The sequence below is a fragment of the Felis catus genome, chromosome D1 (assembly GCF_018350175.1).
Source record: "Felis catus isolate Fca126 chromosome D1, F.catus_Fca126_mat1.0, whole genome shotgun sequence".
Classification (NCBI taxonomy): Eukaryota; Metazoa; Chordata; class Mammalia; order Carnivora; family Felidae; genus Felis; species Felis catus.
In genome coordinates this window covers 99,838,777-99,855,542 of record NC_058377.1, presented here as the reverse complement: position 1 = coordinate 99,855,542, position 16,766 = coordinate 99,838,777, and positions in this window count along the sequence as shown.

Below are 16,766 nucleotides of genomic sequence, written 5' to 3'. Positions count from 1 at the left end.
CTCTCTCAAAAATGAATCAACATTAAAAAAATATTTTAAAAAAAAAGACAGAGAGGAAGAGAGCGGGGAAGTGGGGAGGGAGGGCTCCAGCATCAATTCAATAAATCAATCAAAGCCACACACAGGAGCGCGCACACACATGCCACACACACGCGCAAAGGGCAACACAGTTATGTGATGTTGTGGCTCCAGAGTCAGACCTGAACTTCATTCCCAGCACTGCCATCTACTACGTGACCTTGCTTGAGCCGGTTTTCCAACGTCTCTGGGCCACAGTTTTTGACACCGCCTGAACAACAAAACCCAACTCACCCGGTCGATGAGGGTAAAAGAGAAAATGTGCATAAGGCAGTTGGCACCTAGTAAGTGCTCAGAAAAGCAAAGGCCATCGCCACCCATCTTACAGATGAGACGTTCGTGCAATGGAGCAGAAAGAATTCAGAAGCAGAGCTGCCCGCCCCAGAGATGCCGAGTGGGCCAAAGGCGAATTCGGTGTCTCACGCCGTGACCTGGTTGAGGTCAGTCTGGAAGCTGCTGTGGGAACAAGGCCACTGTCAATGCTGTTGCCAGGCCCTCCTTCCACTGAGATATTTACTGACACCACGAACCCCCATCTGCCGAGAGCTTGCTATGCACAAGCCAACACGACAGTCAATACCGCAGCAACGCCAGGAAGACTGGTCTTGTTTTCAAGGAGGTGAATCCATCAAAAGGACACGGACACAAGTATCTGTGATCCTACACAGGAAGTCGTGCCGTAAGGCAGGTACAGAGAGCAGTTGTCAGAATACAGGAGGCCGAGGGCCAATCACATGGAGAATGTGTAACGATATAGCACAGAAAGAAGATACCTGGGCTGAGCCCCGCACACAGGGTCGAGTTTAGTCACGTGGAGATCAGGAGAAGAGTGCTCCAGGCAGAGACAATGCTCTATGCAAACTCACAGAGGCCAGAAATAGGAAACCAAAAGAGGACAGCAGGGAGGGGGGCCGTCATGGAGGTTTTTTAAAAGCTAGGAGTCTGGACTTTCATCCTTAGCTCAGCATCATTTCACAAGCTGCTTGTTCCGCAAGACATCAACAGGGGCGCCTGGGTGGCACAGTCGGTTAAGGGTCCGACTTCAGCCAGGTCACGATCTCGCGGTCTGTGAGTTCGAGCCCCGCGTCAGGCTCTGGGCTGATGGCTCGGAGCCTGGAGCCTGTTTCCAATTCTGTGTCTCCGTCTCTCTCTGCCCCTCCCCCGTTCATGCTCTGTCTCTCTCTGTCCCAAAAATAAATAAAAAACGTTGAAAAAAAAAATTAAAAAAAAAAAAAAAAAAAGACATCAACAGGTATCCTGTGGGACAGACCAGCTTCCACAGAATCAAACAGGCTTCCTGACCGCAGCATGGATCTGAGCCCTTAGGACCTCGAAGGGCTTCGGGAATCTCCTTAGAATGAAGCTTTTCCTAGCCTGTTTAACCAAAGGGCCCTTTCTCTCCCCTCACAGTCTGTCCTGATTCTGAGAGAACGCAGAGTATGGAAAAGACTATTGTGTTGATCAGGGCTCTACTTCAGGAAGACTATTTAGGAGAACCTGGGTGGCTCAGTTGTTAGAGCGTCTGACTTCAGCTCAGGTCGTGATCTCGTGGTTCATGAGTTCAAGCCCCGCATCAGGCCCGCTGCTGTCAGCCTGTCAGCCCAGACCCTGACTCAGATCCTCTGTCCTCCTCTTTCCGCCCCTCCCCTGCGTGCACTCTCCCAAAAATAAATATTTTCTTAAAAGTCTATTTTATAGGGGCGCCTGGGTGGCTCAGCCAGTCGAGCATCTGACTTCGGCTTGGGTCATGATCTTGCAGTTGACGAGTTCGAGCCCCATGTCGGGCTCTGTGCTGACAGCTCAGGGCCTGGAGCCTGCTTTGGATTCTGTGTCTCCCTCTCTCTCTCTCTGCCCCTCCCCGCTCATGCTCTGTCTCTCTCTGTCTCAAAAATAAACATTAAAAAAAATTTTTTTAAGTCTATTTTATATATTACAAATATAGAAAATATGTTTCTATCCCGACTGAGAAGGATACCTCATATTGAGGCCCTCTGCAAGAGGCCTGAATTTGGAAGAATTGAATTGCATTCACCATGGTCACCAAACGTTACCTACTCTTTTAAGTGGAATTTTTTAAACAGCATGCTATTTCTTAACATGTGCTTTTTGCATGTGCTGTGCTCACACCACGTAAAGGACACGGCTCTGCGATACGAGTGGGCTTACCCAGTGCCGCTCCAGGGCACTGTCAGTTTACCACTGACAAATCAAGGGAGGACGATGAAGAAGGAGAAAGAGGAGCCACATCACCCTGGACTGGCAGGCGGGAAGCCGTTTGCTCGCGGAGGGCAGCGCATGCCTGGCTTCTCACAGAGGACGCTGGAGTTCTGCCGGGTCAGAGAACAAATCAGAGAAACAGCAGCCCTGGATTTGAAGGCAGACAGATCTGGGTTTAAATCCCGTCTCTGCTTTTGACTTCATATTCTCAGTAGCCTCATTTCTAGGAATCTGTCCTAGGCTAGCTGCCAATATAATGGCAATGACTTACGATCGCAAAAAAAAAAAAAAGAAAAAAAAAATCAACCTACACATCCCCAAAGGATGAAGTGGTTAACTAAGTAATGATAAGCATATATGATAAACTATGAGGCCACCACTAAAAATAACTTTTTGAAGATTTTTTTGATAATAATTATAGTCACAGCCCGTGTAACAGTAAAGGGGGGTGGGGGGGGGGGAGATGTGGCTTTAGACCCTATGCAAGTGACATGAAATTTATAGACAGATGAATGAGCAAAAGGAATGCAGGAAGTTTACAATCGGGGATGACTCAAAAAGAGCCAAGCTCTGTGCTTAAACCAAGGCAGAGCAGTCAATGGCATGAAACCCGAGAGGGCCTGCCTCAGCCCTCAGACACATTCCCTCGTAGGTCGTGTGGGGAACACCAAGCTGGGGCAGAGCAGAGATAGACTCCTCTATCAGTTTCAGCCGAGATGTAGGTCAGTGTGTCATTTCTTCAAAGAGGTGAGTCAGGATCACAGCAGCAGATAATTCAAAGGCAGAAGAGACCAGAAGAGCTCAATTAAAAGAGGCCCCTCCAGAGAGTCCGGCACTCCCCAAAGACTTAAATCTTCATGCTAGTTTTTACCCAGCTATTGACTAAGAAGAATGCACTATTAAGTAGACCATCTCTCCCCTCTCCAACTGTCCTATAAATTGGCCCTGTGTTTCCCAACGCCAAAAGGGGCAGTAACTCATGCAGAGCAAAATGCCAGTAAGTACAAATTTAGAACGTGGGTTAAACGGTACTCTGATCAAACCCCCAGCAACAACCCTGAAAAGACAGAGGGGGAGAAAGCAAGAGCCCTGCTCTCCCTACAACTTAATTCTATGCTCTAATTCAGAGCAGTATAATTAACCCCGAGTTTCGCTGCTAACACTGAGCTTTTTCAGCCTGATGAGAATATCATTTAGTATCCTGCAATCGCCAATAATAGCAATATGACACAATGGCACCTATTGAGGCTCTAATCAGGGCACACAGTCATTTACATAGAACATTCTCTGTGACTCTCTGTAATACAACGCCACAAAGACTCAATTGAGACACAAGTCTCCCTTTCCCATAAACTAAAGAAGGGGGGAAAGAAGAAGAAGAAGAAGAAAAGGAAAGAAAGAAGCCACAATTTCCTTTACAGGACAGCACAGATGGTCCCCACCCTTCCCAGGGGTTCGCCAGGCCCAGGCACTTCACTCGAAACTGCTCATCCTGATGGTGACCAGAAACTGGATGCTTGCACATGACCACACTGGCCTAATCTCCTTGCACAGGAAAAGCAGATCTGGGTGCTCTGGGAATACCCTGGACTTAATAAAATGGAGTAAGGGATGTGGAGGGGCCCCGCTGCATTAACAGCTCTCAGATCCAAGCTCTGACGGCAGGCCTCCGTGGAATGGCTCATGTGGCCTTGGATCCAGGCCTGGAGAAACATGGGCCACTGTCCCGTCCTGTGCCACGGGCCACAAAGTGAGTGTGAAAGAAGGTAACCAGGTACCATGAGTCACCAGGGAAGGGGAGCGTTGCGGCCCTGCAGGGAGGCCGCTGTGCTGAGAAAACAGCAGAATTCGGAAGCCAGACAGACCAGACTACATCCTGGCTCCAGTCCTTAGACTTTGAGCAGTTCCTCAAATGCTCAAAGCCTTCATTTCCTCCTCAGGCTAGGATGAGGATTTTTGCTCAACATCTGAAATGCATGACACGGTGCACAACATATAAAGAGCCACAATCGTTGGCAAGGCCATCATCGTTATTCTTTAGTAAAGGTTTGTGGGAAAACCAATAGGCCTTGGGGTACAATGTGTAAGAGCCTAGACCCTGAGGCCGGGCTCCCCAGATTCAATTCCTAGCTTTACCACTTGCTGCTTAGTTGATCTTCCTTAACCTCTATACCTAGTTCCTTACCTGTAAAATGGGCGAAATAATAGTACCTACCTTCTAGGGCTGCTATGAGGATTAAATGAGCTAGTATGTGTAAAGCATTTTCACCGTATGAGTGTGTGTGTGTGTGTGTGTGTGTGTGTACATATATACATATACATATGTGCCAGGCATTACTCTAATGATTTGTTATATAAAAATAAGAAGGGGCGCCTGGGTGGCTCAGTCGGTTAAGCGTCCGACTTCGGCTCAGGTCATGATCTCGCGGTCCGTGAGTTCGAGCCCCGAGTCGGGCTCTGTGCTAACAGCCCGGAGACTGGATTCTGTTTCAGATTCTGTATCTCCCTCTCTCTCTGACCCTCCCCTGTTCATGCTCTGTCTCTCTCTGTCTCAAAAATAAATAAATGTTAAAAAAAAAATTTAATAAAAATAGTAAATAAATAAATAGAAATAAAAACAAAAATAAGAAGAATGGGGCACCTGGGTGTCCAACTCTTGATTCTGGCTCAGGCCATAATCTCACAGTTCAGGAGAACGAGCCCCGAGTCAGGCTCTGCACAGGCAGTGAGGAGCCTGCTCGGAATTCTCTTTCTCTCCCTCTTTCTCTGTCCCTCCCCTGCCTGCTCTCTCTCTCTCAAAATAAATAAATAAACATGTTTTAAAAGTTCAAAAATAAAATGAACCAATAGGAATCTGAAGAACAGAGGTGTCTTTTAATGCAATTATAGCAATGGTTGCTATCATCTATATTATGCTTTCATATCCACTATGTTATTTAAGCCCTTCATCGAAACCCAAGAAAAACAATCCTATGATGTGAAATTGGGATCTAAATTCTAAGGAAGGCCTGGGAATCTTCCTTTCTTAAAGGTTTTCTACAAAGAAAGTAGAAAAAAGGGGGAGGGAGCCTAGCTAATGGGAAGCACCATATGAATGACCTTCTGTTCTTTTTCTAGAACAAGTCTTTGCCTGTACAACCAAGTTCTTCCCAACAGAGCACATCCCTCTCACATGCCATCTTGAGGGGAAGGCCAACAGGAAGGTCCAAGTCAATGCCTAGCACCAGACACGATGGGCTGAAGGAGAGGAAAAGTAAACCTGGGGCCAAGTTTATAGTTGCTCTCCGACCAAGCGAGAAGGGCTCCACTCAGCCACTGTCAACAGCGTCAGCACCTTGGAGCTCAAACTGAGAAATCGTCCCAAGTCCCTGCTTCACACATGCCCCAGTTGGCCTTGGAGACAAGCCCTTTAGTAAGTGAAGCGTTCGTTGAATGCTCAGCTGGCTGGTAGAGGCAAATGCTCTGTATCTGCTGACCAACCACAACTGGGCCACCATCAGCGATAACCACCCACCACACAGCTATCAAGGGCAGATCTCACATACAGACCCACCGGTGATGATCTCCTTCTCAGCCTCCATGTGGCATTCTGAGAGATTTCCACACAAGGTTTGGAGCAGCTCAGTGACTGGTCCTTGGTCACGCTGCCCAGATGTACATCCAAGGCCAATGAGGAGGGCAGGCATTATAGGCCTTGAACATCTGCCAAGACTGGACATATGCACCACCTGGCCAGCGCCATGGACCCAACATGATGGTGATCTCCCATCCAGTCCCTGACCACCATATGTAAAAACAGCACCGGGCCCCATCACACTGTATCCCCTTATCCTACTTCACTTCTCTTCACAGCCCTGATGTCTACCCGTCTTCTCATGACATGTAAGCTCCACGAGATGGGGATTTGGTCTGTTTGCGTTTTATCAACATCCTCCACACATAAATAGCGTTTGGCACAGAGTAGGTATTGAATGATCAGTTAACTGGCTAATTAGCCAGAGGCCAAGGTAATCAAAGAGAAGGTCAAAACCAAAATCACATCTGGGACCTAACTTAAAAGGAAGTTTTAAAAAGCACTTGAGGCCAAGCCAAAGAGTCTCTGTAGCTGCTTAGCAGCCAGAGCTAGACTGGGCATCTCAGTTTCTTTTTTCTCCCTTCCCCACCTCCCCTCCCCACCCCTCCCGCTAATATATTTTTTCACAATGTTTTGAAACTGATGGCATAGGAAAGTTCGGAGCCAAGGGATGAGAATTTCATAAAAAAAGGACCCAGCCCTGGGGCACACAGAACAGGAATTTGCTGGGGACTAAATCACCCTCTGCCACCTGGCCTGATCTGGCCAGCTGGCCACAGCAGCAACAGCAGTCGCTTGACCCAGCACCAGGCACCTGAGCTGGACACTCAGCCTTATGACAATCCTATGACACAGTCACAGGGATGTTGCCCCTAACATGAGACTGGGTCCTAAGTCTCATGGGTAGGGAGCAGAATCAGGCATCAGCATGATAACTCTTGAAGCGTGCCAACACAGCGAAGGACACGCCGTCCCCTTGAGCTCCAGCGCTGGAACAGGAGAAGCAACGGGCTTGTCTTCAGGAACCGCACTGTACAAAAATGGTGTATCCTTAATCCCTGGAACCATACTCACCATGGCAAGATAACCGCCATATGAGAGGCATCGGGACACTAACAAGGAAGATCAGGTGCGCGTTTCCAATCCCACATTCTGCCCAGGCCAAGTCTGCCCATTGAGCTAGAAGGAGCGGAGCCAGAATCTGACCCCACCCCACCAGCATGTTAAGCCAGACTCAGATCCATCCTTACAGGCCTTTCGATTCAAGGACAGTACTCAGAGATGTAATCCTAGCCCCACAGAAAGAGACCCCCATCTTTTACATCTTCCTTCCATACTGTCAGTGCTTCCCACATGCCTGCTGAGTATTAATCGTCTGCATCATGCTTTAGAGTCCACTAGGGACTTCCACAGGCTCCGGGGGGGGGGGGGGGGTTAGCCCTGTGCTGGTGGTTCCCCCCACCTCACTGCTATGCAAAGCTCAGAGACATAAGAGATGACAGAGTCCCAGAGGAGGACCGGAGTTGACCCAAATCTCCTGAGGCCAGGGCCCGAGCTCATTCTACATCTCAACGCAGGTTACCTCTGTTCCTGTGATAGTTTACATTCAGCACCCTCCCCCCCACACACACACACACCTTTTCAGGCTCCCCGCATCCTCATTCTACCATGTATTAAAAAAAAGCAAGCAACTAGGAGTCTGTACACCGAGACTCCAACAGGCAATGGTCACTGTGCAGAAGGATCAGATGGTTCTTCTGGTCAGAGACAAGCCGAGAAGTAGGACGGAAGTCAGTTTGCAAATGTCTACAATCCGTTCAAGTCCTTTAAAACGGTGGGCGTCATCCACATCCACAGCCCCCAGTCTCCTCTTCCTCCTTAGTAAAAGACTTCTGTTTTATATAATGCATCCAGGACTAAAAGACCACATTTCTCAGCCTCTCTTGCAGCAAGGTGCGTGCGTGAAAGTAAGTCACAAGCAGTGAGGCATAAGCAGGCATGTTCCAGGGAGGTTCCAGGGAACAGCTTAGAGAGAGCTGATTCCACAAAGAAGGATCCTTCCACCAGGGTACAGCTCAGACATGAAAACTGGAGTCCTGGGAGCCACTCTGCACCGTGGAGCATCGGTAGAAGCCCGTGCGGGAAGAAGGGAGCCTGGGTCCCAGATGACACCCTAGGGCTCTCGCAGCCCTGGGCTGCTACCTCCAACTTACTTTTATGTGGAAGAGAAATTATCCTTTACATCACTTAAGCCTCTGTTAAATTACCAAGCGGTTTTCCATTGTTGTTGTTATATACAGCAAGAGCTAATCTTAACTAACTATAAGCCCAAAGCAAAAATAAAACACCAACAAAGCTCTGCTCCCATCTTTACTCCCAACCAGCTCCATGAAAAGGAAAACATCTGTCCAGATAAAAATCCAACATTCCTACAAATTAATCTGTTTTACATTTGAATGTCCAGAACTTCTTATACTATCATCTCCATCACTAGCTCCAAAGAACATACAAGACTCTATTTCCTTTCTAATTAAGAGAGAAATTTCCCCTAGTCTTACCATGAGGCACTCATCAGAAGTCTTCCATGGGTCCAGGGGACAAGACGGTGCAGAAAGCAATTTTAGGCTCCCACGTGGAAGCAAGAAGGACAGAACAGGACTTCAAGTTGAAAACAGTATGTTCGCCTTTAATATTTTTATTATTTCCCCTTAGGCAGCTAAATATGAATGTTCAGCAAGTATGCATGGTACAAACTGTGCAATAATTACAAAGGGGATTGCCAAAGAAATCCTGAATACACAAAAGAGAAGAAGAAAGTTCTATGAATACCTCTAACATGTACATAGGATTTGGGGGATTTTGTATCACCTCACTTAATCTACACTGAAGAAATAATAACATGTTAGGTTTTACTATTATCCCATAACATACAGGAAACTTGTATATGGAGCAGTTAGAGGATTTGTCTGAAGTCATAACTAGTTAGACATTTCTTCTTGTAAAAATAATTGGGAAGGGAAGAAAGAGCAAAGAGTAGTGACCCCTCTTCATATCTTCCTATATAACCTAAATTTTATGCAACTATGTACATGCAATGTTTCACAATTTTCCTCCATTTAAAAACTAATAGGGGCTCCTGGGTGGCTCAGTCAGTTAAGCTTCCAACTTCAGCTCAGATCGTGATCTCGCGGTTCCCGAGTTTGAGCCCTGCTTCGGGCTCTCTGCTGTCAGCACAGAGCCTGCTTCAGATCCTCTGTCCACCCCGTCTCTGACCCTCCCCTGCTTGCTCTCTCTCTCTCTCTCTCTCTCTCTCAGAAATAAACATTACAAAATTGAAAAAAAAATTTTTTTTTAATTTTTTTTTTCAACGTTTATTTATTTTTGGGACAGAGAGAGACAGAGCATGAACGGGGGAGGGGCAGAGAGAGAGGGAGACACAGAATCGGAAACAGGCTCCAGGCTCTGAGCCATCAGCCCAGAGCCCGACGCGGGGCTCGAACTTCATGGACCGCAAGATCGTGACCTGGCTGAAGTTGGACGCTTAACCGACTGCGCCACCCAGGCGCCCCGAAAAATTTTTTTAAATAATAGAATTATTTTTCATGGCTCTGTAAAGGGAAAAGTCATTGGACCAATATGCATGAGGTCACAAGATCTAAGGCACACAGGCTGGCTTAATCAGTAGAGCAGGTGACTCTTGATCTCAGGGTTGTAAGTTCGAGCCCCATGTTGGGTACAGAGATTACTTAAAAAATAAATAAAATATTTTCAAAAATAAATAAATAAAATGTTCTCTCTTGCTTTAGGTTCACTTCCAAACTACCTTTCAACTGCGGGAGCCCTAACTTGCAGTCTTAATTTCCCTCTCCAGTAGCTACTGGACTACAGAACTGAATGAGTTTGGTTGCCCCACACAATGTTTTGAAACAAATCTAAGCCAACTTCAACAATTAATAAATTTCCCATTAGGAGCCCCCATCTCTAGTGTGTCGTGAAGAACTGGTGATGTGGCAACATCAGGTCCCCGTGCTTGGACTGGCCACCTGGGGAGGTGACAGCATGGGGGAAGGGGTGCTCCCAGCACCAATGCCCATCCTCACAACCACTTCACCCCTGTAAGAGAAACGTTTCCTGGTGCCATGCCTCTATCGAAAGCACAAAATGGTAAGATAAACCAAGAAGAGGGGCGCCTGGGTGGCTCAATCAGTTAAGCATCCAATTTCGGCTTGGGTCATGATCTCTCAGTTCATGGGTTCCAGCCCTGTGTTGGGCTCTGTGCTGACAGCTCGGAGCCTGGAGCCTGCTTCCTTCGGATTCTGTGTCTTCCTCTCTCTCTGCCCCACCATTGCTCATGCTCTGTCTCTGCTTCTGTGTGTGTCTTTCTCTCTCTCTCTCAAAAAAAAAAGGAAACATTAAAAAAAATTTTTTTAATTAAAAAAAAAAAAGAAGATCTTGGGTTTCAAAAAAGGTGAGAAAATATATAACTCTGTAGTAGCGGAGACCTTTGCTTTATCTAATATGCGAGCCAAATGCAACAGTGAATACTATCAACTTAGGTGTTTTTTCAGCCGGGGAGCCCCTCTCACTCCCACTCATTGCCTGGACCCTGAGCATTCTTTGAAGAAAAAGCAGAAAATCTGACAATGCCACAGTGTCCCCTTGAGGGCCTGCAGCCCCTGTGCTGAAGTCCACAAAGACGTGGAATGACATAGGGGTTAGTGAACCTACCATAAAGCCACCTGACCCAACAGACCCTGGGTCATGGAATGTCAGGGCCCAAAGGACCTTAGCAACTGCTTAAACCAGGTGAGGAAATAAACTCAGAGGTTATGAGTCTTGCTCTAAGTCACCCAGCTGGAGACCACAGATGTGGCACTTGGAAATCACTTCTCCACGCTCCAGAACCAGGGTCCTCCCTACGACACACTGCCTCCTCTAGCTCTCCACCTGCTCACAACCCCTAGGCTCCTCCCACCTCCTCACCACCTCCAAGGACACCAGGATGGCTGCCATAGTGAGCAGGAGAAAGTCTCCTGGGGGAGAAGCCGTCCTGGGGGGCGGGGAACGATGACTTGGATCTGTTTTGTTCAGCTTCTGGTGGGCATGAAGGACAGACCTGAAATCCCAGTGTTCAAGTCAGGCCCACACGGGCTCACCACCGCATGAAGAAGACACGCAGGACGTGGCCTCCCAGGTCAAAGGTATGGCCTGGGTGTTGCCTTAGGCTGAAGAGGACTTAGACCCAGCCTTACCTGCTCCCATCACCCCCCGTGCTCCAGCCGACGGCCCCTTTTCCACGCTCACCATAGACCTTAAGCAGCTCTCTGTTGTCTATTTCAATAACTTCTGTTGACTATCACCCTGAGCCACATACTGAGGGGGCCCAGTGATGACTTAAGACTGGAACCATCCCACCATGACCTTATCATCATCTACCACAGAAGACAGACTTCTGAACAACTGTAACCCAAACCCCATGGTAGAGATGGAGGGAAAGTGCTACAGAAACTTGAGAGAAGGATGTGATTTATTCTAAATTTACCAAGTGGGCAGGGCAGCGGATTTCAGAAGGATGAATGGAGAGTAGGATTCCCGTAAACTGGGGGGGACGAGCATTCCAGGAAGCGGGAACAGCATGAATTAAGCCAGGAAGGAAGAAACCGTGGGCAGGTCTCAGAAGCCCCAGCGGGCTCAGGCAACGGCAGCCGGGGAAGTCCAGAGGGACCAAGGGGAAGGGTAAACTGAGGTCACCCACTGAAGTGGGGGACACTGTCACAGCAGAGCCAATGGTAGCCCTTGGATGCAGACTGGAAAATTCGGACTTATGCTACGGGGAACAGTGAGCAGCCCCTGAAGGCATGGGGGAGGGAAGGAGACAAGGGACAGAAGGCTTTCTGGGTGGGCAAAGAACTTGGCCTTTGTCACCAACGCCTCCTGGATGCCAACTTTTGGCATCTGCCCCACGCACTCTGCATGTCGTGTCCATTTCTGTGGCGATCCCGGTATCTGACCATCTGGATGGTGACTAACCCCCACCTAATCTGACCCTATGGCATGTGCGTGTCCCCTGATGGCCTCTGGCATTCACCCGCCTCGTCTCCCACTCGCAGGCCAGCAGAACACGATTTTGACGTAAATTTGTTGCCAAAACCCTTCAAAATTAGGAGACGTCACATTTAAAACTCTGGATTTTCCTAGGACTGCGCTTCCTCGTGCAGCCTGCAACCCCCAATCCCATCGGGTCATGCCGTCTTTTTTTTTTTTTTTTTTTTTTTTTTTTTTAGTTTATTTATTCATTTTGAGACGGACAGACACAGCGCAAGTAGGGGAGGGGCAGAGAGAGAGGGAAACAGAGAAACCTAAGCAGGCTCCATGCTGCCAGCATAGAGCCCAATGCCGGGCTCAAATCCACAAAGCCACGAGATCAGGACCTGAGCTGAATCGGATGCCTAACTGACTGAGCCACCCAGGCGTCCCTGTCACCTCTTTGTAACCTCCAAGGCTGACAATCAACATCCACTGCCCACTTATCTTCTGCCATGCCGCCCACCACACCCCCAGAGGCCTCTGAGTCTGCGACACCCCACCACACTTAAACTACGTGTATGAGGCTGAGCCGTCCTGACGCTTCCAGTCCCGGGTACTAATCCCTCAGCAAGGGCACACAGCCCACCGACAAGACCCGGATCCTCACTTCCTCCACACCCTCCTGGGCCCTGGCAGATGGCACTACTGAAAAAAATCAGAAGCCCCCTCGAGAGCCATGGACAGCAAGCTCAGAAGAAAGTCCATATACCTTTACTTTTCCTTCTATTCCTGACTCAGCTCTTCCTGACTACCCGCCGTGTGTCAAGCCTTCCAAGCAGGGCTCAAGAAATACAGCTGAACAACACGGGATTGCTGCCTTGGCCAGGTCTAGCGGACCTGGAAAAACCCCAAGCAGCCCTGGCTTAGATGCCACTCTGAATGAGGGAAATAACAACACAGCTCGTGCGTGAAACCTAGTGATCCACATACACCCTACAACCAAATGTTCAGCACTCACTGGCCGGTAAATAGGGCGGCAGCACAGTGTTTCTGAACAGGGTGGAACGCACGGCCCCCAATGCCGATACGCACCAGCCTCGGCTGTTGATGGCACACGCGAGGAAGTTTCCCCCATCGCCTCGATCTTTGAGACAGACAGAGAGAAAGAAAAAAAGGTTGGTCACGGTAGAGGAACAGAAAAGAAATTGAAGCACATTTCCTGTCTTCAGTGAGTATACAGTCTAGTTCAGAATCAAAACATCAACCCCAGAGATTGATGAAGTCACTAAGAGAGGTGTGGGAGGAACGTGAACATGGGCCTGGGTCCGGGGGGGGAGGTCCACCAGACGAGGTGTGCTAGAAGCTGGGCAGAAAGACTTTTTGAACCAAAGAGGTGGCCTAGGAGGGCACAAATAATCAAAATCCTGTTTTGGACCAATCATAAAGGCCTTCCTTTGGATTGTGGATCCAACTATAATTGAAAAGACGGTAGGAAACATTCACTGAAGTTCAAAATCCCAGGGAAAACTCCAGTTCAGAAAGACACAGATTTCACCCGTGAATGGGTTTTCCACTTGGCAAGACAGCCCTTCATCACTAAGTGATGATACAAAGGAATGAATGGGACTTCTTATCGGGGAAATTCCTAGTGATTATTAGAATGGAAAGGAAAAGAAAGGAAAGAAGGAGGAGGAAGCAAGAGTATTAATGACCAGCAGGCTCCCCCTGGTTTAAATTCCGGCAAAGGCAACAGCTGTTTTGTTCAAGTTGGGGTGACCTCCAGCAAGAAATACTAGCTAAAGGGGTACCTGGGTGGCTCAGTCGGTTAAGCATCCAACTGAATCTCAGCTCAGGTCTTGACCTCAAGGGTAATGGAGCTCAAGGCCCACATTGGGCTCCATACTGGGTGTGGAGACTGCTTAAAAAAAAAAAAAAAACTAAACTGAAACAACATTGAATGTCTACACTTTTTTACAAGTCATTTTTCTCAGTTTTCTTACCCTTAGCGTTTCCCTTAATGTCTCCTCAAAACTCTGGTCGCCTTTTAACACCGGGCATTTGTACCTCCCCCGTAAGCAAATCAGCTCGTACACTTGGACAAAACTGATGACAGCGTTTCCCCCACTGCTCTGTCCCACACTACAGTTAGTCTTGTCTTGTCCCATGTGACCGCAGCCCTTCAAATCCCGCTCCCCAGGCCCCATCACACCTGCCAGCCCCCTCCCCACTGACTTCCCCTCGGCTCACCCACCCCCCACAATTCTTCCCTAGGAAGGGTCCTCAAGTTCAGCTACCTCCACACTTCTCTGTCTCCCTCTCTCTGTCTGTCCGTCCGTCTACCTCTCTCTCACACACACGCAAACACGCACGCACACGTGCACGCGTGCACTATAGAACCTTTCTTTTCCTTAAAACCAAAACCCATAAATGGAAGAGCCGCAGCTGCTCCAGCTGAAGCAAAGATGGGAGTCTACAGGCCTCTGCCACTATGTCTTGGGGCTGCCCCGACCTCTACCCCTTACCACAGAGTCCAAAAACAGCACTATTCAAGTCAAATTTCTTCATTTGACAGATGTGAAATCAGAACCCCAGAGAGAGAAAGTGCCAGACCCAAAGGCACCCAGTGTGTTAGAATCAGGCCGGAAACCAGGGCTCCAGACTCAGCAGACCAGGGCTCGACCAGTGCCCCGCGAGACATCTTAATCATCTTCTCTAACACTCACACGACACTGACCGCGTGCCCAGCATTTCTCTAAACCCTCCACACGGATTACGTGTTTAATCCCCACAACAATGTGATGACGTAGGTTCTTTCATTTTCCCCATTTTCCAGGGTAGGAAACTGAGGTACAGCGGTTAAGGAACTTGGCCAAGCTCACAGAGCTGGTAAGTGGCAGAGCAGGGGTTGGAACCCAGGCAGCCTGGCTCCATACCCGTGGTTCTTACGCAGTTTGCTGGAAGGAATTACTTGCCACCTTCAGGCAGGAAAGGGATTACTATGTTGTATCTTACTTGACAAATGAAATACACACAGAGCTTCCCTTCAAAAGAAAAGACCCATAAAAAGGAAAAATTGTTTAAATGTATGAAAGACAACACTGGAGATTGCACTGAAAGCCTAAGTGTGCCACACCTACACCAAGTGTCTGCTTTTTTTCTCAGGGTGTTTGCATGCTTGAAGGGCTAGAGCAGTGTAATCACATGGTAATCTACAGGGTGGCCCACATTTTTTCACCCATTCTCAATGCGTTTGTCCTTTGCACATACCCATTTTGGCTTCATTCCCATCCCTGATGCCTTAAACCCTGGTGTTTCCACAACCATGAGTAGAATGGCTCTTAAAAAAAAAAAAAAAAAGAAAGAAAGAAAGAAAAAAAGGCATCTGTCTCTATCCAGGGATCTTTCTTTTTTTTTCTTTTTTTCTTTTTTTTATCAGGGATCTTTCTTCACCCAACTCTGGCACATGCCCCTCAAAATAAAGTCAGATAAACTCCATTTGAAGGAATGAAATGCCAACTATTTATTCCACAGGGAGAGGAAATAAACACAAAACAAAGAAGTCATTATTTTTTGCTTAATAAAAGCTTTTACAGTTTTATTAAAGAAAAATACCTGTTTATTACTGAAATTTTAGCAAATATAGATAGTCACAAGAGAGAAGAAATCTATCCCCAAGTCCCTCCTTTAAGGAAAAAATAACCAAATTCTTCGAAATCCTTCTTTTCATCTGTGTATCCCTGTGCTTTCACAAGAAAGAGTTCCTGCTGCAGATAATGCTTTGCAATATAAATTTTTACTTGAAACATTATGAACATTTTCCTAACCATCAAACAATTTGTATAGTATTTTAACGTCTGTGTAGTTTGCCGTTCCATAGATATAGCCTAATTTGTTTAATCACTTTCATGTTGGGCATTTAGGCAGTTTGTGTTTTTTTAATATGTGAAATGCTGTTATGAATATTTATTAGGTTGAATTGTTTGTATGCATTTCAATTATTTCTTTATTTTTTTAAATTTTTTTAATGTTTTATTTATTTTTGACAGAGAGAGAGAGAGAGAGAGAGACAGAGCATGAGCGGGGGAGGGTCAGAGAGAGAGGGAGACACAGAATCCGAAGCAGGCACCAAGCTCTGAGCCGTCAGCACAGAGCCCGATGCGGGGCTCGAACTCACAGACCGCGAGATCATGACCTGAGCTGAAGTCAGATGCTCGACCGACTGACCCACCCAGGCACCCCTCAATTATTTCTTTATAATAAGCCACTAGAATAGAAAAAAATAAAAAACAAAAAATAAATAAAGTCGGATAAGCCAGGGGTGCACTGTCCAAATTTCTTGTTTCTTTACTGTTTCTTTATTTATTGCCTACAGCCTGTTCATGGTTGGCTGGCACAGCCAGGGCAAAGAGGGGCAGGAGCAAGAGTAGGGGTGTCCAGCATTAAGACCCAACTTAGTCAATGGTTCCTTCTGGAAGCACCAAGCTAATGGCTGGCAATGGCAGCACCAACACATGGCTGGATTTTTAGAGGCTTTTGAAAGCTGCTAAGCTGCTGACCCATCCCAGGCACCCGGGCTCCGATGGCTGCATTCACTGAGCATTCGCTCTGCACCCAGACGATATCAGCTCAGCTACAAGACCTCCAAATGTGAGCTTAATGGGCGACAGACATGCACGAGGTCCTCACAACTCAGGGAACTTCAAATGGCCTAAGATGGGACCAAACCAAACAAGGGACTGGAGGAGACAAGAGACATTCCCACAGCAGCAAGGAACAAAGAGCGTCCCCACTCTCTGCGCCAACACCCTTCACCACCAGCACCAAAAACTAGGGTGTCTCACGCCTGGAGCCAAGCTAACTGACTCAAATC